Source organism: Balaenoptera musculus, chromosome 2, assembly GCF_009873245.2.
Source record: "Balaenoptera musculus isolate JJ_BM4_2016_0621 chromosome 2, mBalMus1.pri.v3, whole genome shotgun sequence".
NCBI lineage: Eukaryota > Metazoa > Chordata > Mammalia > Artiodactyla > Balaenopteridae > Balaenoptera > Balaenoptera musculus.
Genome location: NC_045786.1, coordinates 172,097,108 through 172,124,835, shown reverse-complemented (window position 1 = coordinate 172,124,835; position 27,728 = coordinate 172,097,108). Strand labels below are relative to the sequence as shown.

At 51.5% G+C, this 27,728-nt stretch overlaps 1 pseudogene; it reads left to right on the top strand.

Moving 5' to 3' along the window:
• The first annotated feature begins 24,402 nt into the window (after nt 1-24,402).
• Nucleotides 24,403-25,349, top strand: LOC118889951 (annotated as a pseudogene).
• The last annotated feature ends 2,379 nt before the right edge of the window (nt 25,350-27,728 follow it).

Sequence of the window (27,728 nt, the reverse complement as noted above, 5' to 3'; positions counted from 1 at the left end):
CTGCATCTTGATTGTGGTGGTAGTTACATGAATGTACCCGTGTGATAAAATTGCATAGAACTAAATACGCACGTAATGATGTACATGCTATGGACTGCTGTGCCCACCCCAAATTGATATGTTGAAGCCTAATGCCCAGTGTGATGTATTAGAGGTGGGGCCTTTGAGAGGTGATTAGGTCATGAGGGTGGAGCCCTCATGTTAGGATTAGTGCCCTAATAAAAGGGAACCCAGAGAGGTAATCTCTCTCCCCTATGTGAGGACACAGCAAGAAGGCTGCTGTCTGCAAACCAAGAAGAGAGTCCTTACCAGGAACTGAATAGGCCAGCCACGTGATCTTGGACTTCCCAGCCTCCAGAACCAGAAGCAATAAATGTCTGTTGTTTAAATAACCCAGTCTGTGGTATTTTGTTCTGGCAGCCCAAGCAGACTAAGACAGCATGTAAAACTGGTGAAATGTGAATAAGGTCTGTGGGTTACACTGAGGTCAGTTTCCTGCTTTTGATATTGAACTATAGTTATGCAAGTTGTTATCACTGGGGGAAACTGGGTAAAGGGTGCGTGAGATTCCGTACCATCTTTACAAGTTTCTGTGAATCTCTAATTATTTCCAAAAAAGAAGTAAGGGAGAGGACAGATGCCCAAAGGGCTGACATTGTGGACAAAGGCCAAGTATAGCAGGGATGTGAGAAGTTGGAGAAACGTGTGGCAAGCAGGTTTGTTCCAACTTTGGAGGCCGATTTGCCAGGTCAGACTTCTGGGGAGGTTAACTCAGGCAAGGAGGAAGGGGCGTGCCTCCAAGAACTGTCCTGCTGGGAACAGGATGTGACTCTCAGCCCGGAGTGAGTGTGTCCCCTGGCCTCTTTGCTCTCTCCTGTGAGGGGGCAGGCAAGGGCTTGTGTCATCCCCCTGGCACCCCCCCAACCCCCCCCCCGGAGAACCAGCCCCGATCTCAGTTGGAGCACAGCGTGGCACTTCCAGCAGTAACATTTCCGCCAGGGAAGGGTCTTCTGGGGTTTCTGCAGCCAAGAGAGAGCCGCAGCCTGGGCTTCCCGCAGCAATAAGTAATTACACAGTCTTGCTTTGCATATTAGGAGTTGTCTGCATCCCACTCTGCTAAGTTACATGAGGACACAATTTATCTTTAGCCCGAAGCCACCTGCTTGGTAATCTGTTTCTGTGTACCCGATTGATCCCACCATCCACACGTTAGCTGGAGGAATGGCTGACTTTATTTCAAGCAATCAGCTCGTACGTCTATAAGCCGGAGAGGTTGGTCCAGCACACGCCTGTCTGGATGCCTGCAGCCTTTGGGCAACCCTGCCCTTCTCTGAACTATGGGACTGTCTACCCTGGGGCCAGGCTGGCGAGGGACACAGAGCCCCATGAAGGCAAAGCCCTGAACCCCAACAAGAGGGTCTTGCGTGCAGATCGTGGGTTGAGATTTTCCCCCATTTGTCCCTAAGGATGTTTCTTCATTTTAAAATTTTGGTCCCTTCTCTACACAAATGTTTAAATTGGTTAATGAAAATTCTGGAAGCATTTGTACCCAATGCTGCTCAGTGTTGGATAAATTGTGAACTATATGTTGTCTTGGTGTGTAAGTATCTCTGGGGTTTGAGCCTTTAGGGGAACAGAGTCGCCTTGTGTCCCAGGTTTGCCAAATCATTCTCAGATACTTTTCCCCATGCTTCCCCCACAGCTGGGCAGCACACACGGGCACAGACAATCACAATTCTCTCTCTCTCTCTGGATTCTTCTTCTAAGTCCATTATGTTTTTCAAACTCCCTTCTAACTCTTGAATAGCAGTCAGGGTCTGCTGTAAGATGTGCTTCCACATGGACTGAATTAAAAAGATAAACAAATGCAGGTGATAACCAAACCATGTGAACTCTGGCAGGCAGTGGGCTGTAGTAGGTGAGGGGCTTGATCAGCCCCCTTGAGGAGGGCGCTCTGGGAGGAGGTGGAACCTTGTGGGGGTGGGGGCCAGCCCTCAACAGGCCACTGCACACACTTTACAAGACCAGGGTGCCCATCTCCATCCTCCGTAGGAGACGTGAGGGCTGCCTGACCTGCAGGTGGGTACCTGCCACCAAACCCACAGACCCTCTTGGACCTCTTGATGCGTTTGGGACAGAACCAACCAGATACACATTGCTTCATTGCCTGTTTGGTTCTGTTTTGGGTCTAAAACTTTTTCGTCCCCCCAAACAAAACCCCCTGTGATAGTTAATTTTAGGTATCAACTTGACCGAGCTCCGGGATGCCCAGATCGCTGGTGAAAACATTGTTTCTGGGGGTGTCTGTGAGAGTGTTTTTGGAGGAGATTAGCGTTTGCATTGGTGACCTGAGTGGAGAAAATTGCCCTTACCAATGCGGACGAGTATCATCCCATCTGGTGAGTGCCTGGACAGAAGAAAATGGCAGAGGAAGGATGCATTCTCTTTCTCTCTGCTTCAGCTGAGACATCGTCTTTCCTGCCCCGACATTGGTGCTCCTAGCTCTTGGCCCTTCTTGGAACTATACCACCAATTTCCTGGGCCCTCAACTTGCAGACATCAGATTTGGGACTTCTCAGCCTCCATAACTGTGTGAGCCAAACCCTCATAATAAATCCCCCCCCCCCCTCTATATATATCCTACTGGTCCTATTTCTCTGAGAACTCTTACTTATAGAACCCCATACCTATTAAGCAATCACTCCCTACCTTCTCCCTCCAGCCCCTGGCTAACACTAATCTACGATCTGACTCTATGGGTTTGTCTACTCTGGACATTTCATATCAGAGGAATCATACAATACGTTGCCTTTTGAGTCTGGCTTTGTTCACTTAGCATGATGTTATCGAAATTCATCCACATTGTAGCGCGTGTCAGTACTTCTTTCCTTTTTACTGCTGCGTCGTATTCCATTGTATGGACAGACCTCCCTTCATTTGTCCGTCCATCCTCTGAGGCTGCCCAGAGCATCTGGGTGCCTCGAGGGCTTCATCCTGAAGGCCCTTCAGGATTGGGAGCTGCAGGGCAGGGACCTTGTATGACCCCACGGTGGTGTCCTCAGTGCCTAGAACAGCGCCTGGTGCAGAGCGTGTGCCCAGTAGATACCTGCTGAATGATAAATGGATGAATGAACCAGCAAGGCTGCTGGGAGAAACAGTGAGCATCTGTGCTCTATCTCCCGGAGGGAAGAGGGGTATGCCAGCTGCTAGGACCACTTTTGGGAGAAAAGAGCGCAGAGCCCTGGGGCACAAGCACATGCTGGGAGCCAGGAGCCTGACCTTGGACTAAGTTTCCTGTTGCTGCTTTAACATTTCCGCACACACTCAGGGGCTGAAAACAGCACACATTTCTTACCTCACAGTTCTGGATGTCAGAAGTCTGACTTGAGTCTCCCTGGCCTAGAGTCAAGGTGTGGGCAGGGCTGAGCTCCTTCTGGAGGCTCTGGGGAGAAGCAATTTCCTTGACTTTTCCAGCTCCTAGAGGTGCCCACATTCCTTGGCTCATGGCCCCTTCCTGTATCTTCAGAGCCAGCAGTGCACCATGTCTCCGACCTTTCTTCCTTCATCTCATCTCTTTCGGAACACAGCCAAGAAAGCCTCTCCCCTCTTAAGCGCCCGTGTGATTAGCTGGGGACCATCTGGATAATCCAGGATAATACCCCATCTTGTAAATTTTGGAGATTAATCCTTTGTCAGTTGCTTCATATGCAAATATTTTCTCCCATTCTGAGGGTTGTCTTTTGGTCTTGTTACGGTTTCCTTGGCTGTGCAAAAGCTTTTAAGTTTCATTAGGTCCCATTTGTTTATTTTTATTTCCATTTCTCTAGGAGGTGGGTCAAAAAGGATCTTGCTGTGATTTATGTCATAGAGTGTTCTGCCTGTGTTTTCCTCTAAGAGTTTGATAGTGTCTGGCCTTACATTTAGGTCTTTAATCCATTTTGAGTTTATTTTTGTGTATGGCGTTAGGGAGTGTTCTAATTTCATTCTTTTACATGTACCTGTCCAGTTTTACAAGCAGCTCATGCAGCTCAATAACAAAAAAACAAACAACCCAATCCAAAAATGGGCAGAAAACCTAAATAGACATTTCTCCAAAGAAGATATACAGATTGCCAACAAACACATGAAAGAATGCTCAACATCATTAATCATTAGAGAAATGCAAATCGAAACTACAATGAGATATCATCTCATACCGGTCAGAATGGCCATCATCAAAAAATCTAGAAACAATAAATGCTGGAGAGGGTGTGGAGAAAAGGAAACACTCTTGCGCTGTTGGTGGGAAGGTAAATTGATACAGCCACTATGGAGAACAGTATGGAGGTTCCTTAAAAAACTAAAAATAGAATTACCATATGACCCAGCAATCCCACTACTGGGCATATACCCTGAGAAAACCATAATTCATAAAGAGTCATGTACCGCAATGTTCATTGCAGCTCTATTTACAATAGCCAGGACATGGAAGCAACCTCAGTGTCCATCGACAGATGAATGGATAAAGAAGATGTGGCACATATATACAATGGAATATTACTCAGCCATAAAAAGAAACGAAATTGAGTTATTCGTAGTGAGGTGGATGGACTTAGAGTCTGTCATACAGAGTGAAATAAGTCAGAAAGAGAAAAACAAATACCATATGCTAACACATATATATGGAATCTAAGAAAAAAAAAAAAAAAAGGTCATGAAGAACCTAGGGGTAAGACCGGAATAAAGACACAGACCTACTAGAGAATGGACTTGAGGATATGGGGAGGGGGAAGGGTAAGCTGTGACAAAGTGAGAGAGTGGCATGGACATATATACACTACCAAACGTAAAATAGATAGCTAGTGGGAAGCAGCCGCATAGCACAGGGAGATCAGCTCGGTGGTTTGTGACCACCTAGAGGGGTGGGATAGGGAGGGTGGGAGGGAGGGAGACGTAAGAGGGAAGAGACATGGGAACATATATATATGTACAACTGATTCACTTTGTTATAAAGCAGAAACTAACACACCATTGTAAAGCAATTAGACTCCAATAAAGTTGTTAAAAAAAAAATACCCCATCTTAAAATCCTTAACTTAATTGCCTCTGCAAAGTCCCTTTTCCATGTAAGGTAACATATTCCCAGATTCCTGGGATTAGGCTGTCAACATCTTTGGCGGCGGGAGCGGGCGGGGGAAGGAGGGGTGCTTTATTGTGTTGACCACAGAACCCCCTTGGCCTGAGGCTCGTTTTCCCCGTAGGAGAAAGCAGGCCAAACAATTTCCAAGATCCTTTCCAACCCTTGGGTCAGGCCATTGCAGCAGGAAAGAACAATGGCTTCTAACTTAATGACAGATTTCTATCATCATCGGATCAGGTGCCTGGAGCTCGCCCCTGTCTGACCAGATGCTCTCTCGGATCTTCCCACCCATTTTCTTCCCGGGTCCTATTGCTGACCTCTCAGACAGACATCACCCTCCTCTTTTCACAGGGGAGGGACATGAGCTTCAGAGAAGCCAGGTGACATCCCTGAGGTGACCTGTCTCAAAAGTGGGGGCCCGAGTCCCGCCCCTCGCCCCCCCCGTGTCTGTCTGACTCTGGAGATGTGGAGTCCTCCACTGTTTACACTGGTGATTTGGGTGAAATGCAAATGTTTTAGGGCATTTAAAAATCCAATGAATTTTAAATTTTAAATCGATCATTTTAGGAAGCTGGAACGTGCGATGAATTTAGTCATTAATCTCAAAGTTTTGGAAGCAGGCTTCCTCCGTGAAAGAAAACAAAAAGTGGAGTGTGGGCCGGGGGGAAGCTTTGTTGATGCGATTTTAATGGTTCAGTTCTTTGCTTTTTAAGTTCTTTTTTGGAGGATCGAGCTGCAGAAGGAGAAACTACAGAACAACGGGCCACATCTGGAGCTCTCAGAGCCGAAACATCTGTATCTGTGTGTCCACAGCCTGAACCCATGTACTCTCGTTCTAAGGCACGTGCAGCTCTCGCCACGTGGCCCGGGAGATCCACACGCGTGTGCTACTTCTCAGATGTGAAACAGGGAGATCACCAAGCCCCTGCCAACGTGCGATGAGCTTTTCTTCTTAACCAAATCCTTCCCTCCAACTCGGGCTTCTCTTGTGAGTCTTACAAATCAGCCCAAAAGACAGAAGGCACTGGGAGAGGAGGATGGCAAGCACGTTGATCCCGTTTTCTTGGAAATTGCCCTTTCTTCTTCTTTTTTTCTTAATAAATTTATTTATTTATTTATGGCTGCGTTGGGTCTTCGTTGCTGCGCGTGGGCTTTCTCTAGTTGCGGCGAGCAGGGGCTGCTCTTCATTGTGGTGCATGGGCTTTGTAGCGGAGCACCGGCTCTAGGCGCACGGGCTTCAGTAGTTGTGGCGCACAGGCTCAGTAGTTGTGGCGCACGGGCTCAGTTGCTCCGCTGCATGTGGGATCTTCCTGGATCAGGGCTCGAACCCTTGTCCCTTGCGTTGGCAGGCGGATTCTTAACCACTGCACCACCAGGGAAGTCCTGCTCTTTCCATATTTCAAAGGGGTGTGTTTCAAGGGACCGAGCTCTGTGAGCAGAGGGCAGGGCGGTGCTCACATAACCGTGAGGGGCCAGGATCTAGGGCAGAACTTTCCTCCTGCTCAGCCTCGGAGAGCCGCCTGTCTGCAGATGGACCCAGAAACCACTGAGTAGGGCTTCCTGGCAGAATCCCAGAGTGGTGTTGTTCTTATGGGTCCCACTGTTGTAGCTTTGCAGGTGTCATTTGGGATCTCGGTGGTCTAGTTCATAGAATGGGAGTGTGATGCCCTCATTTCTCCAGGTGTGTCTTCATTCAACAAATATGTATTGAGCATCCTGAGAGCTCCTGGGGATAAAAGATACATGAGAAATCTTTCCTGCCCTCCAGGAGCTCACAGTCTAAGGAAAGAGACACACTGACCGGCAGGCTGCTCCAGGGTAGCCTGTGACGAGCGACCTTTGTTGATTTCTTCATTCATTCATCAAGTGCTGCTTGCAAACTGCTTCCTTGCCAGGAATCGTGGGTGCTGAGCCCCGAGGAGTCCACGTGGAACTGTGAAAATATCAGTGAAAATGTCAAACATCACTTGTCGAGTGGTGAGCAGACGTAAACCTCCTGAATAATTATGAAAATCGTTCCTTGAGAATCACTATTGAGAAAAGACACCGCATCCACTTTGGCTTAGATTATTTGAAACTTTATATTCGATCATCACATTTCAGATACAGCGAAGAATAGATACTCTTCGTTTATCCCCAAATTCATTGACCGTTGACTGTGCATCTGTTAAGTACTGGAGGCTGGCCTCCCCAAGGAACATGGGCACGAGGGGGACACAGCCCCGGCACCTGAAAGCTCACGGAAGGCTGGGGAGAAGAAACTTTACAGTCTGGGATGATAATACTATCACGGCCAGTGCCCGGAGCTCTGCCGGTGCTGGTGGTTGACCTGACTTCTCCGCCCCTTTGGGGAACCACCGTGCACTTGACGTTGAGTGACTTCCTCTGGTCTCCGCTGTCCCATTGCCCTGCAGTGCTACTTAGAGCTGGAGAGGGCTTCCTTTTGTGAGATGGCGGACCTCAGCTCAGACCCAGGTCACGGACACTCTTAGAAACAGGGCGAGGAGGCCTGGAGAAACTCCCAGGGTCTGTGTGAGGGGCAAGGGCGCCATGAGGGGGCCTGGTCAGTAGGAGCGTGTTGGAGCCCTGCAGGGCCACGCAGGGAGCTTGGCCTTTGTCCTGTGGAGGACGGGCACCACTTCAGGGCCCGAGGGATGGAGGACAGTGTCCAGGGTCTGAGAACCTCCTGGAAGCAGGGGGCTGGACAGGCATTCCAGCCCGCAGTTCTGTCAGAGGCCCTGGAGGCGCTGAGTCAGCCAGGGGCAGCCAGCGCGCCGAGCTCAGGAAATCGGCCAAATTTACCAAAAAGGTATCTCGTCTCTGCCCCAGAACCTGGGGGGAGGCTGGAAGTTAAGACTAAGTGCCTCCTCTGGATACGCCAGGTGGGAGTCCAGGGGTCCAGAGGCTGCACCCTGCCAGGGGGCGCCAGTGCGCCCAGGAGATCAAGGGTCGATGCCGGAGGGCAGGCTGCGTCCTCCAGACCCTCTCACCCGCCTGCGGACCCTGGACCCGCCTCGAGGAGTGAGAACCATGGCGGTCACCCTCAGCTCTAGAGCCTGGTCCCCAGGGTGGCCTGTTCCCAGGCCAGGCTAGAGGATGTCCTCGACCTTTCCTCTGTGGCCCAGAAAACTTGGCCTTGGGGCCAAGAATCTCCTTCCTTCCCCGTTTCCAGACCCACAGCTTTCTCGCCTCACTTCCTCTCTTGATTTCCTCTGGGGGTCTGGGACCACCCCCTGGGCGCTCCTTTGCTGGGATGGACTCCATGTGGCGTCCCTGTGCCCCCTCCCTCACTCCTCCTCCATTCTGAACAGGAAGGGTGCATGGGAACAAGCCACCCCATTTTCCCCCACTGGCTCTGCGATGCCCAGCCTCGTGCGGTTCTGGAAGCAGGGCTCACTGAGCTCCCCCATCCTCACTCCCCTCCCTGCTCCCTGGCCCCAGGCCCATCCATGGTTCCCTCCTGTCTTCTTGAGTCTAGACCAGGCGGCTTGGCAAACCGTGGCTTGCGGGCCACATTGACCTGCCCTCTAGTTTGGGGAGTGAGGTTTCCTTGGGCACACAGCTATGCCCGTCCAGACACGGTGACTCTGGTTCGTGGCAGAGTTGAGTAGGTGCGACAGGGACCATATGGCCCTGGGCACCTAAAATATTCATCATCTGGCCCATCGCAGAAAAAGCGTGCCGGCCCCTGGCCTTCGCCTTCCCGTCTCACCCCAGCCTTCCGGCTCCATCTCCCACCAGAAGGAACTCTCAGACCCCCAATCTGTTCTTCCCTCAGCCCAGAAGCCCCTGCTCTCCGTGGCCCAGCTCCTGTTTGCCCTCATGGTGCAGATCTGGGTCTGGCCCTCTGCCGCCTGCCCGGGGTGGGGCCCCCTCACCTGGATACTGCTCCATGAGACAGGATGTTCCCTGCCAGCGGGCGTGGCCGGGGCACGCAGGAGGAGGGGGTGTCAGGAGTGCTCACGGAGCCCCGCAGCCCTGGGAGGGGGCAGCAGGGCAGGTGGTAAGGAGAGGGGGTCAAAGGCTGCACCCGGACACCGGCGGCATCGGTGTCTACACAGTTTAGACCCTGGGCCTCAGACCCCTCCCAGGGACCCCGTGCCAAACACAGAGCCCTCCAAATTAGCTACGAGAAGCCTGTCTCTACCCTGTGGTCCTGAGCTCAGACCAGCAGCTGTGTGGTTAACTCTGGGGGGCTTGGGGGACACGGCGCAGAAGGTAAGGTCCAAGACCGGCCATGGGGCAGGAGGGAGGGGGACCAGGAACATTCCACAACATTCCTTCTGCCACGTGGTTGGAGGTCCTTGTCGGCCCCTTGGTGAGAAGACAGTGAGTGTTTCTACTGAAACCTCCGTAGAGATACCTGGAGACCAATCCAATCGATATGCACCGAGAGCGTGGCTGATATGGCTGCAGACGGGGCTGGCCCTTGAACTCGTTCTTTTGTGCTCATGACCCCAGGGATGTGGGCATCCACGGGACCCTGGATGGTGGGCTCCACCTGCCCATGGCTCAGTCAGTCCTAGACGGGGATTCTGAGAGGGACGGACCCTTAGCCCCTGTGGCCTCCTCTGTGCCAGGGACAGAGAGAAGTCACTGCCAGCCCGGGGGAGAGACTGTGCGGCTGTTGCCAGGTAAGCAATAAAAATACAGACAGCCAGTTACCCTTGAACTTCCAATGAACAACAAATAATGTCTCGGTATATATATGTCCCAAATATTGCATGTTTCTCAGAGACTCACATGTAACTCTTGTATTTTATCTGGCAACCCTGCAAGAAAGGCCAAGTTCTGACCATGACCCTGGCCATTTGGGGGAACTTTTGTGGTGGGAGAATAGCCTCCCCCGCCCCCTGCCCCCCTGCCTGCTGGCCGCCCCCTCTGTCACCTTGGCCGTGAAAGGACCACTTTGCCTCTCACTCACAAGTGCTTTTCTCTGCTGGGCACTCTCTTTCCTGAAATAGCAACTCTTGAAAATGTGCTGAGCTGGGGGCCCTGGGCCCAGCTCCCTGCCCTCTGCGTCCCCACTGGCCCAGGGAGGGGCTCCTCTTCCTTTGAGTTCTCCTCCAAATGAAAGGCTTGAGTGGGCTGGCTCTGGTCCCTTCCCACTGCAGCTCTGGGAGTGGACGCACGGTCCAACCCTGGAGGGGCCTCAAGGGTCCTCTCCAAGGGGGGTCTGAGGGTTACATCCCCCAGCAGCTCCCAGAGCCTCACCATCAGATCTTGCAGTCTTACGTTCACAAGACGTCTGAGTTGCGAGGACCCCCAGGCCGTGCCAATCCAGATGCGGCAACCGAGGCCTGAGGCAGGGGGGTGACGCAGCAGAGGCCTCCGTGAGATGCTGGTGGACCGGAGGGGCCTCTGGGCGGCTGTGCAGAGGGGCTGGCCCATCCCCTGGCAGTACAGGCAGTTGAAGGGGGCTGGTTCTTCACTCTCCGAGGTTGGTGGAAGGTGTCAGGTACCATCTTGGTAGGTCCGGAGGTCTCAGGCCAGAATATCTGCCATTGTTTTAGAGGGACCGTAGGGCATGGACCCCCTACCAGAGTGACCAAGGCTACAGACCCCACTATGGACTGTAGCCTTGGTCACTCTGGGACCTTGTCTGCCAGCTCTCTGTCCACTCTGGCCCCAGGCCCTTGGGCACCCAGGATGGCCACTGGGGGGCAGTGTGAGCCAGGACACCTGGCAGGGATCCACCCGGAGGTGCTGGCCGGCCAGCCCTGTCCAGAAGGGAGACAGCCTGGGCAGGCGAGAGGCCCCCCTCCGTGGTCAGCCCAGGACCCCGGCTGTCCTGCCCCAGAGGGCTTGGGGCCAGGACTCTGCCTGGGACTGGGAATTTCCCCAATATCCGTGATCACAGCCCCTCCTCAGACACAATCACACACACACAGAGTGCACACGCACACCCCCCCCCCCCCACACACAGGCCTGGGTGGGCTGCAGAGGCACCAAATACCCTCCTGGGAATACAGGGGCTGGTGACTTTTCCATTTGTTTCTCCCCTTCTGGGCAGCCCAGCTAGGGGTCCTGGGACAGGCCCTACTGCTTGACGGGGGGCCACCCCTTTGTCAGGGCCCACCCCCGGGCCCCGCCTTTCCGGGAAGCCCCTTGTCCAGCCAGACAGCATCCTCTGGGTTCTGGGCACCCTGCCCCCTCATGGCTCGGACCTCCACCACATTGTCCTCTGCAAGGCTGAGCCCACCCTCTCCGGGATTCTCTGCTCCCGCTATGACCTCACTGCCACCCCAATCCCATACCCTGCTGCAGGAGGTTGTTCAGCTCTGAGTTCAGACAAATGTAGTTACAGCTTCCGCTCACAGAAGTATGCCTGGTGGGCCGGGGTCCCAGGGGGTGAGTGAAGGAGGTCAGGCCCCATTCTGGTCCCCCACGGGGCGGCATGGGGAGCCGCGGGGCCTCAGGCTCAGCCCCTCCTCTCTGTACGTGGGGACCGGTTAGCACCGCCCACCCGCCCCGGGGTTGCTGTGAAGATCAGTTTGTATAAAGCACGTAGCACAGGGTGGGCATTCAAATCTGCTGGCCCTTTCCATAGCGCACCCCAGGAAGGGGCAGCAAGGTCCTGGGGGACCCCTACTGCTATCAGGCTAAGCGGTCTCCCCCCATCCCCCGAGCCCTGAATTATTAATGCAGTAACCCAGACTGATGTTTTCTTCAAGATGCCACTCTGAGCTCCTCCATCCCGAGACACTGTCGATGTGATGTTTCAATTTCCCAGGCCTCCGCCTGGCAGGAACCTCCCCAGGGCTCTGATCATTTGCCATCAATCTTTTTCACCAAGATTCCAGTCCCAGTTCTGGGTGGGCTCAGAGAGGAGGGGCGCCCCGCGGCTTGACACAGGGAGGGGGCGGGCGAGGGGCCTCCCCCCCGCCCCCAGGGAATGCCCACCAGGCACCCTTTGCCAGCAGTCCCCCACCTCAGGGCAGGAGCCAGAAGGCGCTGAAAGGAACTGTTCGGGTGGGGAGGGGCGAGGGAGGTCTGTGTGGGCTCCAGGGACCTCAGATCCCCTCGGGGCGCGGGTTTGCAGGGAGCCCTTGAGGACAGGGGCGCATTGCGGCTATCATTTTGCCGCAGCTCTGAAAAGTGCCGCAGTTCTCTTGGGCTTTGCAAGCTCTGCTCTCCAGCTGCCAATATTTTTTGACAGTGAGGCGCAGCTTTTCCCAGACTCCGGCTACTGGGGCTGAGAATGCTGCTCGACACGGGATTAGAACAGCCCCCGGAGCCATTACCACATCCACATTAATCACCGGTGATGGCTCGGGGAGGGACTGGCCTCCCATTAGACAGCGCTCTCGTGCTCTGCGCGTGCAGGCGTGTGTGCATGTGTGTGACCACGGGTGCACACGTGTGAGCACATGCACGTGTATGTGTATGAGCGTGGGCATGTGCTTTATGTGTGTGTGTGAGTGTGTGCACACGTGTGTGTAGGACTGTGCTTTGTGTGAGCACGTGTGTGTGAGTGTGTGAATGCATGTGCCCGTGCACAGGGGTGTGTGTGCCAGCACCTGCCCGTGTGAGCAGGCATGCATAGGTGCACTGCAGTTGCCCGCTGGCAGCGTGTCACAGAGCATTCCAGGTTGCCGGAAATAAGCAAGGGAAGTGGGCTGAAGAGCTCAAACAGGTATTGTTTTGAAAGTTTCTTTTCCTTTCCTTCTCACAAACTAAGCCTTGCTTCTGTGGACTTGGCCATTTCCGCTCCATGGTGGCCCTGGCAACGATGTTTACCGGCCCCACGGTGAGGACTGGTGGCTGGTTTCAGGGTAGTTGCTGAAAGGTTTGACAGGCAGAAACATCCCCCTGTCTACAGTTTTCATTCTGGTCCCAAAGCCTCTAGCCAAGGCAACTGACACTCAATCATCATAATAAATGAGCCTCATGTTATGTAGGATCTCCACTCAGGATACCGTTACCTTGTTGAAGCCGGGGGTGGGTGAGCTGGTGCACGTCCTGCGTGGTGAAAGCCAGAAGAGCCACCATCATGCTGTGTGACCTAAGACCTGCCACCCACCCTCTCTTGGCTTCTTTGTCACCCAGAATGAAGGCCTGGGGCCAGGCATCTCTTTAGGCTCCAAGTTCCGTGAGTCAAAAATTCCCTCTGGAGTGTGGGTCCATGCGTCCTCCTCCAAAGACAGCATCCACTGCAGGTTCTGAATGGACGTGACCTAGGAGAAGAGAAGGAGGGGGAAAGTGGAGGGTCTGCTCTTGGGACTGGGGGGCCATGTGGGATTTGGGGGCAGTAGTTGGGTCTGTCCATTCTTCAAACCCTGCCTTAGTCTGTCATACAGAGTGAAGTAAGTCAGAAAGAGAAAAACAAATACCGTATGCTAACACATATATATGGAATCTAAAAAAAAAAAAAAGGTTATGAAGAACCTAGGGGCAGGACAGGAATAAAGACGCAGACGTAGAGAATGGACTTGAGGACACGGGGAGGGGGAAGGGTAAGCTGGGACGAAGTGAGAGAGTGGCATGGACATATATACACTACCAAATGTAATACAGATAGCTAGTGGGAAGCAGCCGCATAGTACAGGGAGATCAGCTTGGTGCTTTGTGACCACCTAGAGGAGTGGGATAGGGAGGGTGGGATGTACATGCAAGAGGGAGGAGATATGGGGATGTATGTATATGTATAGCTGATTCACTCTGTTATACAGCAGAAACTGACACACCACTGTAAAGCAATTATACTCCAATAAAGATGTTTAAAAGAACAAAAACCAAAAAAAACCCTGCCTTACTTGAAGGATGACATCAGCCTCCAAGCAAGATATAGCAAAAATGAGTGAAATGCAAACACGCAGAAGTTTCCAGGTTAGAAGAAATATAAATGACAATAGGAATTGAACTACAAGGAGAAAAGCGGAACATGAATATGCAGGCCAGTAGGTCCGGCACAGAGACTTTGGTTGGAGTCTTCAATTTGGCTCCGAGATTCCTGGCAGCCAAAGTGAAAAGGGAAATAGGACCAGTTCGATTGTCTTCACTATCCCTTAGGAAAAGCCTTCCCTCTTTTCTTCCCATCAAGTCACACGGGGACTGTGTGGGACCCCTGGGGAAGGCGGATAAGACCAGTCCATCAGCCTGGAGATGACTGTCCCAAGGGTTGACCAGAGCAGTGCCTCTGCATACCTGTGTTAGGAAAATGCTCCATCAAAGGTGGTGGTCATTCAGTGCTCTGGAAAGCATACAGATTTTTCCAGCCTTGGCTCTGAAAGATGCTTTTCCCATGAGGCTCCATCTAGGTGGCCCAGAAATGAAAAATGGATAATGTCCCCAAGAACATCTGGACAGCAAATGCCATGAGAAGTCTCATAAAACTGCTCCTTGTAACAACTCCTGGTGAAAGCTGAGGGCACGTCTCCAAACCACAGAGCCTGCAGGGGGACACCGAGCTTCAGACAGTCGTGCCTGAGGATGGAGCTGGGTGCAATGCCACCTGCAGCATGTGGCAGGTCACCGTGCCTTCATTGAGCACCTACTGTGTGCAGGACCTGGGGAGGAGATTATGTCCACAGCCCCGTTCCATTGGCTGTATCAGCCCATTTTACAGATGAGGCTCCTGAGGCTCTCAGAAGATCATAGCACCATAGGTGGCAGGTTATTCAGGGCTCTGTAACCACCACCCCCCCGCCAGTTCTATGATTCTTCCCTCCTGTGTCCCCCTAGACTTAGCGGTGATTCTGGGGTACACCTCTCAGGCTGTGGTTCCAGGGCTCTTTGACTTGCTGAAGATGGCAGGCGAGGAGATTCTTGCCACTACCGGTCATGGGTAGGTACCTCCGTGGCCCAGGCCCAGCAGTGGCTTCAGCGGGAGGGGAGGTGGCTCTGAGCCGGGCAGCCCTGTCCTGGGGCCGAGCGTGTCACCTGTCATGGGTGGGAGTTCTGTGGGTGGATCTGGGAGTGACAGAGCTCCACTGGTCAGCTCAGCCTCAGAAAGGGGTGCGGGGAAAACGTGAATAGATTACACGGAAGAGTGCAGGGACCCCTAGGAATGTGCTGGGGGGCGGGCAGGAACCTGCCTGGGGAGTGGGGGGCTGGGGGGGACACTCTGGTCCACGCCCTCTGGGTAGGGGCCGGGGCCGGGCCTGGGAAGCAGCCCGGGATGGCTCGTGGGGATGAGAAGAGCTTGCCAGGCCAGCAAGTAAGGGGGAAAGCAATTTCCAGACGGAGACAGGGAAGGTACTGTGCCCAAAGGCAGCGGGGGCGGCGGGGGGGAGCGCCGAGGGTGGTCACGGGCTCGGGGTGGGCGGCACTGCAACAGAACGAGTGGGGGGTGGGAGAGAAGCTGAGAGGGAGGCGGGCGCCTTGTGGGCCTGGCTGAGGGGTCCTCAGGCTCTAGTCCTTGAACCTGGGGGTCCACACATGTATTCTTGGAGGCCTGTGAGTCCCCACGGTAGAGACTCAGTCCTGACATCAAATCAGCAGCAGCTGACTCACCAAGTCACTTGGAACGAGGTGGGTGATTTTACTTACCGGAAGTTCTCCGTGGATTTTTCCCTTAGAGAAAGAGATTAAAGCCAGACAAACAAAACAACAACCAAAAAAACAGAGTGAAAGAAGCTTCCTGTGCTCTCTGTGTCTCTGCAAGGACCAAAGGAGGCCCTGGAAAGTTGGTCCCGTGGCCGTCCTGAGTGGCTGGGACAGTGGGTGGGTAGGGCCAGAGCCCTGGGACTCCATGTGGAGGGCGGGGTGCAGGTGGGGGGGACAGCACAGGGCACGTAGGAGATGTGAAGCCATGAGGATGGGACCCCTCCTCCCTTTGCACCAGGGGCATCCGCATTGTCCTTCAATGCCAGCCCAAGCATCCCCTCCTCCAGGCAGCCCTCAAGGACTGCTCACAGAGTTCTCCACGTGACGTCCTGTCCTCTAAATTGGGAAGGTGAGTCCTGGTCCCCTGCCCCACACTGGCTGGCAGGAGGCACTCAAGAAGCAAGCATGCCAACCACCAGACCAGGCCCTGCAGTGGGAACACCCACTCAGCGGCCAAGAAACCAGGGATGGATGTGAAGGGACGTGGGGACAGGGAAGAGGTGGCAGCACCACACATGGGGACACAGGACCGCCCTCCCCTGGCCTACTGGACAGGCACCAGAGGAAGCACAGGAGCCCTTCCTAGCTGCCACCCCTAAGTTCATACCCCCTCTCCCTGGAAAGCCTGTTCGAGGAACCAGAAGCCCCAGGCCTGGCCTGGACCCGTCTCAGGCTGCAGACCCTGAGATGCTGCTTCCTGGAAAACGGCCTCACAGCCCACAGGGGCCGCACAGGGACGGCTCACAGCTGGCATGGGTGCCAGGAGCCAGCAGGGTGGGAGGAGTTCCGGGACACAGCTGGCTGGTTTGGGGGAGGGGTGGGTGGGAGGGCCCAACGGGGAAGCCCTGTGATCAGAGTGGCAGCAGGGCCACCAAGAAGCAGCCAGACGTCCTGAGTGCCCACCAGTGGCCGGGCCAGCGCTGGGGGGCTGAGGCGTCCGGAGACGGTCACCGTGATTCCAGTCAGGCAGCACCAGGGAAGCCCTGCGGTCCAGCTCCTGGTCCCTCATCTCTCACCGGAGCCCTCACTGAACAGAGGCCAGAGGAGACCCAGCAGGCGGGGCTGGGGGAGAGCACCTGGGGGCAGGTGAGCCAGGAGGAGGGGCTGGCAGAGGCAGGGACAGCGTTCCCAGGGGAGGACCAGCAAGAGGTCCCCGGCCAGAGCCCACACTTTCTGCGGCCCATGTGTCCAGGTGGGGTGAGGAGGGGCGGGGGGCAGTAGGACGCAGAGGGGACGGAGAGGACGGAGGCAGTCTCGGCCACCTTCCTGGAGCCCAGGCTTTATCCCGCAGGCAACTGGAAGGTCCCAGCAAGGATGAACTGCCCAGGTTTGCCCTTCTCGTGTTCTTTTCTCCCAGCACTGGGCCCCTGTTGGATCTGCTCTAATTGGTTTATGTCTGGCTGTAGCAGAGAACAAATTGATTCCCCTCCAGCTGTTTCTGCAGCATCTGTCCTTGCTCAGCCCCAGGCCACCTGCTGTGCCCCACACAGCTCCTCCCCTGCTCCGGGAACATTGGGGACGGGGTCTGAGGATGAGGGAGGGACGTGGTCCAGTGTTCCTACCCCGGCTGGAAGTCCCAGAGCTGGAATACGGATGCACTCGCTCACATGCATTCACACAAACACACACACACACACACACACACACACACACCTGTGCCTGACCCCCTGGAGGCAGTGGCTGCAGGTAAGAAATCTCAGCTTTGTGCAGTAGGTGGAGTCTTCACCCCTCAGGTGTTTTTCTTCCTGCAGCTGCCAAAGCAAACTTTCTAAATGAAAACCTGTCATCCCTGGGTTTAAATCCTTCCGTTGATGCCTTTCGCCTTCAGGTAAAAATCCAAACTCTCGTCTCTCACTACACAGCACTTTGGTCAGAGCTTCTGCCATGCTTGAGTCTTTACAAACTTGCCACACGTATTCTGGCCCCTGGGCCTTTGCACATGCTGTGCCCTCAGCCAAGTGTGCCTGCATGTGCCTCTCCCAACCCTCATTCCTTGACCTACTGACAGTAAATCCTTGTCCCTCTGGACCCACCTGTCCAACGCAGCTTTTCTAAGAGAGGGACTTTTGCCCCTCTCTGCCCTCACAGCCCCCTGTGCTTGTCCCTGGCATGACACCCAGCACATTCTGAGTGGAAACATTCCCTGGCATGGTCTGGCACCTCCTCTCACCAGGCACGTGTATTGCATGTCTCTGTAACCACCACCCTCGTGCGTGGCCAGCCACAGAGCTGGAGCTTGAACAGGGGCTCAGTATTCGATGAGGTCATGAGTGAATGGGTGGATGGATGGCTGTGTATCCGGGAAAAACCTAGGGCCCCAGGTGTCCCAGGCACAGCACTGAGTCACACACAGAAGCAGGAGTCCAGCGACAAAAGAAAAGGGATCCCAGTCTTGGCTGGTGTCTTTTGAAACCACACCTCAGGAGGCACACTGCAGAGCCTCAGCGAGGCTGGTGTAAACCCCCTCGTCTCTCCCCTCCCCGATTCCTCCCTCCCCTCCCCATTCCTCCTCCCTCCCCTCCCCGATTCCTCCCTCCCTCCCCGATTCCTCCCTCCCCCTCCCCGATTCCTCCCTCCCCTCCCCGATTCCTCCCTCCCCTCCCGAGTCCTCCCTCCCCTCCCCAATTCCTCCCGCTCTCTGGATGCCCTGTAGTCTTTCCCTCGTCCCAGCACTTGCAAAACCCCCGCTCCTTGCCTATCTCAGAAGATGGCTTTTTCTCTCTCACGGCCCCCCTCTCCTGGCTTTCTACGACGTGCTAGATTCAGCCTGGCTTCTTTTTTGTTTCCTTTCTGCATTGCCCATTCTCCGTATTTCTCCTCAACAAAGGGAGGGCCCTGGAACTCACCAAGCCAGTAAGAATCGCCCCCCTCTCTCTCCCTCTTGAGATCTCTCTCTTTTGTACCTTCTCTCCCGAATCTACATCATAAAAAAGCCTGAAACCCAGCTGGCAAATAGAGAGCTCTCCCTGGGGGGGTTAGAGCGGGGGTGACACGGAGCCAGCAGACCCAGCAAGGTCAAAATTCTCTTTATTCCATTGGACTCTGGGGACATTCACATGTTAATAAATCATATTCCCATCACGAATCAATGAAACCTTTTTACAAACTGCATTTTAACCTTACACAATCGCCCCATGGACAATGCCACAAATAAGGAAACTGAGGTGTGCATGTGTGTGTGTGTGTGTGTGTGTGTGTGCGTGTGTGTGTATGTGGTGGGGCGGCGACTCGGAGAAGCCTGCCGCAAAGAGGAAGATTGTAACTGGGGTGTCCACGCAGCCTGCTGTTTTTAAGCCCCACATTCTTCCTCGCCCCAGGCTCCAACTGAACCCCGAACCCCGAGTCTTACAGAATCACATTTACGACCAAGAAAGGCTGGCTGGAAAAGGCAAGGTGGAGTTTCTAAACTGTCTTGGTTTGTTTCCTTAAGCAGATTATATACTTTGCCTACAAGCATCGAATATACCATGTGTGTCTGATATTGATTAGTGGAACTGTTTAGAAAAGTTAAACCTAAGCTCATTGAAGAGAATTGACTTGTCAGAGATTTGGTTTCTGCATATTCCAGAAGCTGCCAGGATCCTCAGTCAGGGACAGGGGAGCAGAGGATAAGGGCAGCTCTTCCCATGGGGGGGGGTCGGGGTGTGCCAGGGACCCTCGATCAGCTCACGGGCCTCTGGGCTGGGTGAGCTGGGCATGGGAAGCAGTGTCCTCTCCTGGGAGCTGGACCCGCTTTTTAAGGTCCATTACTGCCTGAGTTTCAAAGATGAAGTTTGATTGCTTTGTTTGTTTCTCGTCTGTGCCTCCTTCAGGGTTTGTGGGTTTGGGGGAAAGGGGAGGGCAAAGTTTTTCTTTAAGTTTTAGGGGTGTGTTATAAAAGCTTTAGGAAATTGTTCCAATGCAAACCGATTTGGAAAGAAATCACGGGCTGGGGTCAAAACACCCAAATACAGAGCAGACCTCTCACTCCCTTCCAACCAGCCCCTCCTGCATCAGGGTACCCCAAGGGGCTTCGGGGGACACCCTGGCCTCTGGCAGACCTGAGCCCTTGGGTTCTCCCAACCTCTGTGGGTGAGTTTCCGAGGTGATGGGAGGGTGATATGAATGAAAAACGTTGCCTGCAAAAAAATGTTGCCGCCATCAAGCCACTACAGCTGCCCTCAGCGGTGAGCCCTGAGGAACTCAGGGTGGAGACAGACCACTGCCAAGCCCTCAGCCACGCAGCCACCCACAGAGGTGCACCCTGAGGGGGCTCAGGATGGGAAAGCACGGGACACTGGCCCCAGAGAGCTAAGGTGCATGTCAAAGGAATGATTTCAATGAGCCCAGATTTTGCATCTTCCCACGCATAGAGAAGTGCTAAATCCCTTAACTTGAGATGTCTGGTTTTCTTTATTCAACAGTAATCTTTTGATGCTCTGACTACCTGCTCCTTGTTCCAAAACCCCCTAAATATCCTGGCTCCTCTCTAACTTCTTTGGACCAGTCCCTCAGTGCGATCTGAGAGGCTGCATCTCGGGCTTAAGTCCTCAGTTTTGTCTGCCAAATCAAACACAATTCTCAACTTTTAGGTTGCGCTTTGTTTTTTTTTTTCAGTCCACAGCGGGGAACAGGGAGGAGACCGGGAGACACATTGTGACGTTGGGGCCTTGGCTTGTCTGTCTTTGTGCAGTGCCCTCAGCTGGCTCCTGTGATGGGGCAGTGGTCATCACCTTTCCTAAGAGCCGACCCCTCAAAAGGCCTCTCCCACGTTACGCCCAGCCTGCAGGCCTCCCCCCAGGAGGGAGTACAGGCTGGTGTGGAAGGTTCCGAGGCCGAGAGCTGATGCAGTGGGGGAGGTGGGCGCTGGTGAGGATGGGGGCGGACACGGCCCAACTCACGTCCCTAGACGTGGCGTGTGCACAGACGAGCGTCTCCTCCCGGGTGGTGGGGACCTCGCGTGAACTCAGCTCTGGAGAGTCTGCTCATTTCGAGCACAGATGATGGTCTTCCAGGTGCTTTGTGCTGACCAGCGTGACGTTTGTTCAGTTCAGTTGCTCTCCGTCACAAAAGGCTTGATCAGACCCAGACTCTCACCAGGAAAAATGCCTTTTCTCATTGGATCTGAGTCCTAGATTTTGTAGAATAAACATTTGTAAACTCTGAGAACATGTATACCAATTAATTACGGCTTGGACAGGGCTCGGGGGCCGCGTGCTGTCTGAGAAGACCCATCCATGGTCATTTTTTCCTTTCCGTGCTCCTCCCAGCCTTGGGAGATCAGCAGACCCTTCTGAGAGAGGGGGGCGGCTTTCAGGAATCCAGGACTTGGAATGAGGCCTCTCCAAGGAAGCTGTTCTGGTTTCCTGGTGGCTCTAAAATCCTTCTGAATTCATTAAGGTTTGCATTGGAGCAGAAATGTCACCTTCTCAGTAAGACCTACCCAACTGCTCTATTAAAAAATGCACCACTTCTGTTCCCTGATCCCCCTAAACCTTCTGCTTTTTTTTTTTTCTTTTTTTTCTGCAGCACTTTCTACCTTCCAACAGCCTTATGGCTGAATTCTGTGTACCCCCCCACCCACCCCTACCCCGCCCCCCACCAAATCCTTATGTTGAAGTCCTAAACTCCAGTACCTTAAAACGTGACTGTATTTGGTAATAGAGCCTTTAAAGAGGTGATTTAGGTTAAATGAGGTCCTATGGGTGGGCCCTACTCTGTACACTGGCGTCCGATAAGAAGAGATTAGAACACACACGCAGGGAAGAAAGGCCACTTGAGGACACAGGGAGAAACTGGCTGCCTAAAAGCCAGGGAGAGAGGCCTCAGGAGAAACCAGTCCTGCCGACACCTTGAATTCAGACTTGTAGCCTCCAGAATTATGAGAAAATAAGTTTCTGTTGGTCAAGCCCCCAGTCTGGGGTATTTGTTAGGGCAGCCTGAGCAAACCAATGCCATAGTACATATAACTTATTGATTTCTTACATTTCTTTTTTATCTTTTGACCACCACTGCTCTCCCCAAGGGTAGAGATGTTGGATTTTGTCCTCAGACACATCCCCAAAGTACAGAAGACTGCCTGACATTCAATAATCTTTGGCACCTAGTAAATATTTGACATTCAGCAAATACTTGATGAACTTTTACCTCTGGCCAAGATGGAAAAACAGGAACTAGATTTACCGTCCTGCCTGAAACAATTAAAAGCCTGGACGAAATATATGCAATCAACAGATTTCAGACATTGGACGTCAAACAGTTCAAGGCTGTAATCCCTGAGAGATGGGAAACAAACAGTGTGAGCCCCGTGATTGCTCCAGCTTACTGCCTGGAGAGAGTTTCCAGGCCCTGGCACCGGGAGGGGGAGCCCAGACAGAGCCTGGGGTCTTCCTGAGTTGAGGAGAGGGAACTGGGGGTTTGAGGGGGCAGAAGCAGCTGGAGTCCACAGGTAGAGTAATGAACAAGGGAGGGATGAACAGAAGGGGCGTTTGGAGATCTGCAGAGGGTCCCCTTTCAGTGGAAGAACAATCAGCAATGTGTGTGAGCCAACTACCCCAGGCGGGGAAAAGAAGCACGGAAAAGAATCATAGATCACAGCGTCCGTGCCGTTAACAGCATCATAGATCACAGCATCTGTGGTCATGCAGGGCTGGCAACAGTGCCTATCCCCACACACCCAACTGGAAAACCTCACAGTCATGGGCATTGGGTAGGGAACTCAGAAGGATATTGGCACAGGAGTGGGGTAAAATTAGCCCTAAAATAAATCTAAATGACACTCTGGTCCTACCTAACAGAGCTTAAAACCAAGCCTGGAGGGTATCAAACAGTTTCCAAGTAATGATGTCTGAGAACAAATCTCAACAATATCTATGGGGATAGAAACATATTCAGCACCCAATAAGGTAAAATTTACAATGTCTAGGACCCAATAAGAAAAATTACCCAGATATAGCAGAATTATTTACACTAGCCAAGATATGGAGCATGGAGCAACCTACGTTGTCCATCAACAGATGAATGGATAAAGAAGATGTGGTATGCATGTATATATATTACGTATATATAAATTATATACATAATATATATTATCCAATATTTTATAATAATTATAAATGGAGTATAACTTTTAAAAATTGTGAATCACTATAGTGTACACTTGTAACTTATATAATATTGTATAGCAACTATACTTCAATAAAAAATAAAATAAAAAATTTAAAAATTACCCAAGCATGCAAAGAAGCAGAAAAATACGACCTATAATGAGGAGGAAAGTCCATCAGAGATGACAGAATCAGTAAGCAGGATATAAAAAGAGTTATCATAACTCTATTTCTATGTTCTGGAAAGTAAAGGAAGACTGAACATGTTAAGTTGAGGCACGAAAGATAAAAAAGATAAAAAAGAGACACAGGTCAAATGTCAAGGGATAAAAATACGATGTCTGAGGTGAAAAATACATTGGATGAAATTAAAAGATTAGACACTGTAGAAGAAAAGACTAGTTAACTTGAAGACGTAGTTATGGAAACTACCCATAATGAGACATATAGCAGAAAAGATTGAAAACACAAACAGAGCTTCAGGGAGCTATGAGATAACTTCCAGTGGCTCAATGTGTATGAAGAAAATAGTCCTGAAGCAGGAGAGAAAGAGCAGAAAAAAATTATTTGAAAAAACAATGGTGGAAAATTTTACCAAGTTGCTGAAAAACGATAAACTCAGAGATCCAAGAAGGTTACTGAAACCCAAACACAAGAACACGAAGAAAACGACACCAAGTCACGTCCTGACCTGATTGCTTAAAACCAGTGACAATGAGACAATCTTGGAAGCAGCCAGAGAAAAACATAAAGTAAGTACAGAGGAAGAAAGGCAAAGATGAAAGCAGATTTCTCATCAGAAACCAAGCAAGTGAGAAGATCTCGAGGGAGACATCTCAAGGTGTCGAAAGAAAAAAACTGTCAAAAACTTTCTACTCTATACCCAGCAAAAAATATCTTTCAGAAATAAAGGCAAAATAAAGACTTATTGGGGCTTCCCTGGTGGCGCAGTGGTTGAGAATCTGCCTGCCAATGCAGGGGACATGGGTTCGAGCCCTGGTCTGGGAAGATCCCACATGCCGCGGAGCAACTAGGCCCGTGAGCCACAACTACTGAGCCTGCGCGTCTGGAGCCTGTGCTCCGCAATAAGAGAGGCCGCAATAGTGAGAGGCCCGCGCACCGCGATGAAGAGTGGCCCCCCTCGCCACAACTAGAGAAAGCCCTCGCACAGAAACGAAGACCCAACACAGCCAAAAATAAATAAATAAATAAATAAATTTTTTTAGAAATAAAGACTTACTTAGACATGAGAAGGCTGAAAGAATTTATGATCAGCAGAGCTGCACTACAAAATACATGAAAGGAAGTCCTTGTGGCAAAAAGAAATGGATACAGGAGGGATATCAGAATTTACACAATGGAACGAAAAGCACTAGAAACAGGAACTGTGTAGGTGTGTGTGTGTGTGTGTGTGTGTGTGTGTATATATATATATACAATAAATTATATAAATATTATATAATTTTTATATATAAACTTATACACAAATTTTTTCTTATTCAAAAACATCTCTGTAAGAGATAAGTTTGAGCCTCTTGGTGCCAGAAGGTAGGTTCTGGTCTCAGTGCTGTGGGTCAGGTGCTAAGAGGACTCAGAGCCCAGGGCCTGGCACTGACAGCACCTGGACCAGGTGCACTGCCGGGCCATCTGATGAAGCGCATGCTGGGGATGGAAGAGTCTGATGACGCAGAGCGTAGCATTTCTTTGTTTGGCGTGTGCTGGGAATCTCGTCTGGAGCGTGTCTGTGAGCTCCACATGCATGAAGGAGAGGCATTAACAGGGGGCGTGAAACCCAGCCCTTCACTAAAGAATAAGCTGCCTTGTTGGCCCAAGAGTGCTTTGCCCATAACTGAAGCTACATCTCCTGCTGCTGCTGCAAACAGTCAACAAATGGCACGCATTCTCCTTATAGGACTTTCTACCTGGAAGAGGCCCTTCTTGTAGCATTGGCCTCGGTGGCGGAGCAGAAGTCATCTGGCACCTGTGTGCAGCCCCGCTATGGCCCTGCGTCAATGCGGTTGAAAGTAGTGTTCACACAGCATGGGCTTGATCAAGATCCTGCATTTACGTTGACCGCGCACATCCCTGATGACGACCAGCGGGCGACTGTCTATGCTTGGGGTTTGACATCCATCCCTCATTTATTCCATCTCTGGTGAACTGAATGTGTATAGAGCAAAGCAAAATGGAGGTGGAACCGTAATCACATTTGGCAAATATTAACGTAAGCGAGGAGTTTTCAGCGAGATACAGCCAGCTTCCTAAACGCAGAGGCTCCAGTAGTGTATGTATAAAAGATGTTCAGCTTTTTAAAAATAAAGTGGTTGAAAAGGTTAAGATGCGTGCTGCTTGTTAGTTTGACCAACCTAAAATAGCGGCGCCATATGCAATTAGCTTTCCTCCGTGGGATCCATCTGTATATGATGAAGCCGGAGGGAAGAGGCTGGGTCAGACAAAGAAGGCTGATGAACCGCGTGATAATTAGAGTTCATGTTGCTGGACGGTAAGGGGTAAAGCCTGACTCAGTACAACCTTTCAGTGAAGAGGAGAAAACAGCAGTATCTGAAGAGATGGCAAGTATGGACGCGGGCCCATGAAAGCCAACCCACGGCAAGGGCTGCCTGAGAGTAAAGCTGGGGGAACGTGCTCAGCCATGGAAAGGAACCAGCTATTGAGACACACAGGACGTGGGATGGATCTCAAGCATCGTACACCTGGTGAGAGGAGCCAGTCTCTTAGAGGCAGGCTGTGGTTGGCGAGCATCGAAGAAACTGGCCAAACCCTCCTACGCTGTTGGTGGGAGTGTAAATTAGTGCAGCCACTGTGGAAAACGGTATGCAGGTTCCTTAAAAAACTAAAATAGAGTTACCATATGATCCAGCAATCCCTCCTGGCATATTGGGAAAAGAGGAAAACTCTAATTAGGAAAGATACATGTACCCCAATGTGCATTGCAGCACTATTTACAGTAGCCAAGACCTGGGAACAATCTAAGTGCCCATTGACAGAGGAATGGATACAGAAGATGTGGTATATATGTGTGTGTATATATATACATATATATACACACACATATATATACATATATATGTGTATGTATGTGTGTGTGTATATATATATATATACACATGAAATAATGCCATTTGCAGCAGCATGAATGGACCGAGAGATTATCCTACTAAATGAAGTAAGTCAGACAAAGAATATCATGCTATCACTATATGTGGAATCTAAAATATGATACGAATGAACTTATTTACAAAACAGAAACAGATTCACAGACATTGGAAACAAACTTATGGTTACCAAAGGGGCAAGGGGTGAGGAGGGATAAGTTAGGAATTTGGGATACACACTACCATATATAAAATAGATAACCAACAAGGACCTACTGTATAGCGCAGGGAACAATATTCAATGTCTTGTAATAACCTACAATGGAAAAGAATCTGAAAAAAGAATAGATATATATATATATGTATAACTGAATCACTTTGATGTACACTTGACATGATAATTCAACTATACTTCAATTTTTAAAAATCCAAAAAAATAAATAAAGGAACTGGCCACCGTAGCCACGCTGGGGACACAGCATGGGGCTCTACAGGCAATGGTGTTATCACTGTCTGCAGGTCGTTGGCGTCAGTTGAGTTTATGGGCTGTTGGGTCACTCTGTGTCCTTTTGGGCCAAGGTAACACATAAAAGCATCTCGTGCAGGTTAACTCTCTACAAAGAAGGGCTGTTTCCTCCAATTCCAGATGTTATTCCCAAGATTCCCAAGACCCTCCAGCTCAAGGGCAGAGTGCCAAGGAGGTAAGGGTGGTACAGGAGCCGACTTGGAGGTTACAGCCCCCATTGCCTCCGTGTGGCTTCAGGCAAATTACTGCTGGGGAAAAAGAGAGTCCTGCCAACAAAAGACTCTTCTGTACCAATATCGGAGAGGGAATGCAATTTAATCACAAGCATGAGTGGGTTTCCATGCATGCGATGTAGCATGAAAGTGACTACAAAGTCTGGACATAATTTCATCAAATTTATACAGTGTGAGGAAGAGAGAACAAGCAAACCTTCTCGTATCTTCTAGAGAGACAAGAGGATGCACTGTGAGGGGCTCTAAAATAATCTCAGATGTGTGTGCTTTCAGTTCCAAGGGTCAGGAGGCCCATGACCTTGCCCGTAAAACCAAAAGCTTCGGCCTCTTATCAGACCTGTTATGTTTTCAGGGAGATGCCTCAAGAGGAGAGGGCAGGGAGGAGCTGCCTCTTTCCTCTTTATTAACAAAAAGCACTTGATCATTTTACTGAGCCTCAGTTTCCTCAGCTGCAAAATGGGCTCATATCATAGGCCCCATAGTGTATTGTTGAGGGGCTAACAGTCTGCCCGGAGTGGGTCTTCTGCCAACTTATCTCCTTTTTTTCTTCCATGTAAATGTCTGGGTGGAGGGTGGGAAGGGTCAACCAGTCTGGTCCAGTCAAGAATCCCCCAGCCCCCACTGCCCTGGCCTGGTCCACTCTGGTCTGCGTCACACGCAGCAGCTGTATCTGCTGCCCTTCAGCTGGGACTCTGTGTTAGGTCATATGATGTCTTCCAAATGTTTCAGGGGAGCGTGGCCTTCCAGCTCATGTGGGCTGGAGCCAGCTGGGATGGCCACTGATTGAAATTTCATAGATTTAGTTTTTCCCTTGGAAGGCTAGACTCCCATCGAGATCATGGAAGCTTCTACCAAGAGTTCTGCTGTCAATTAAAATTTTTTGTGTGTGTTTGAGGAGAGGATGTCATCATTTCCACGTGTTAAGAAGCTGAAGTGAACATTTACGGCAGATGTTTCTGGAATAGCTTCTATTTCGCTTGGATTGTATTTGCGATCCAAGGGATGTGGCTCTGAGACCAGTGAGGGAGCTGGGGTCCTCTCTGAGGGACACCCGTGGTGGCCCAGCCACCGTCGCTGACTTCCTGCCTTGGCTGAGGGTGT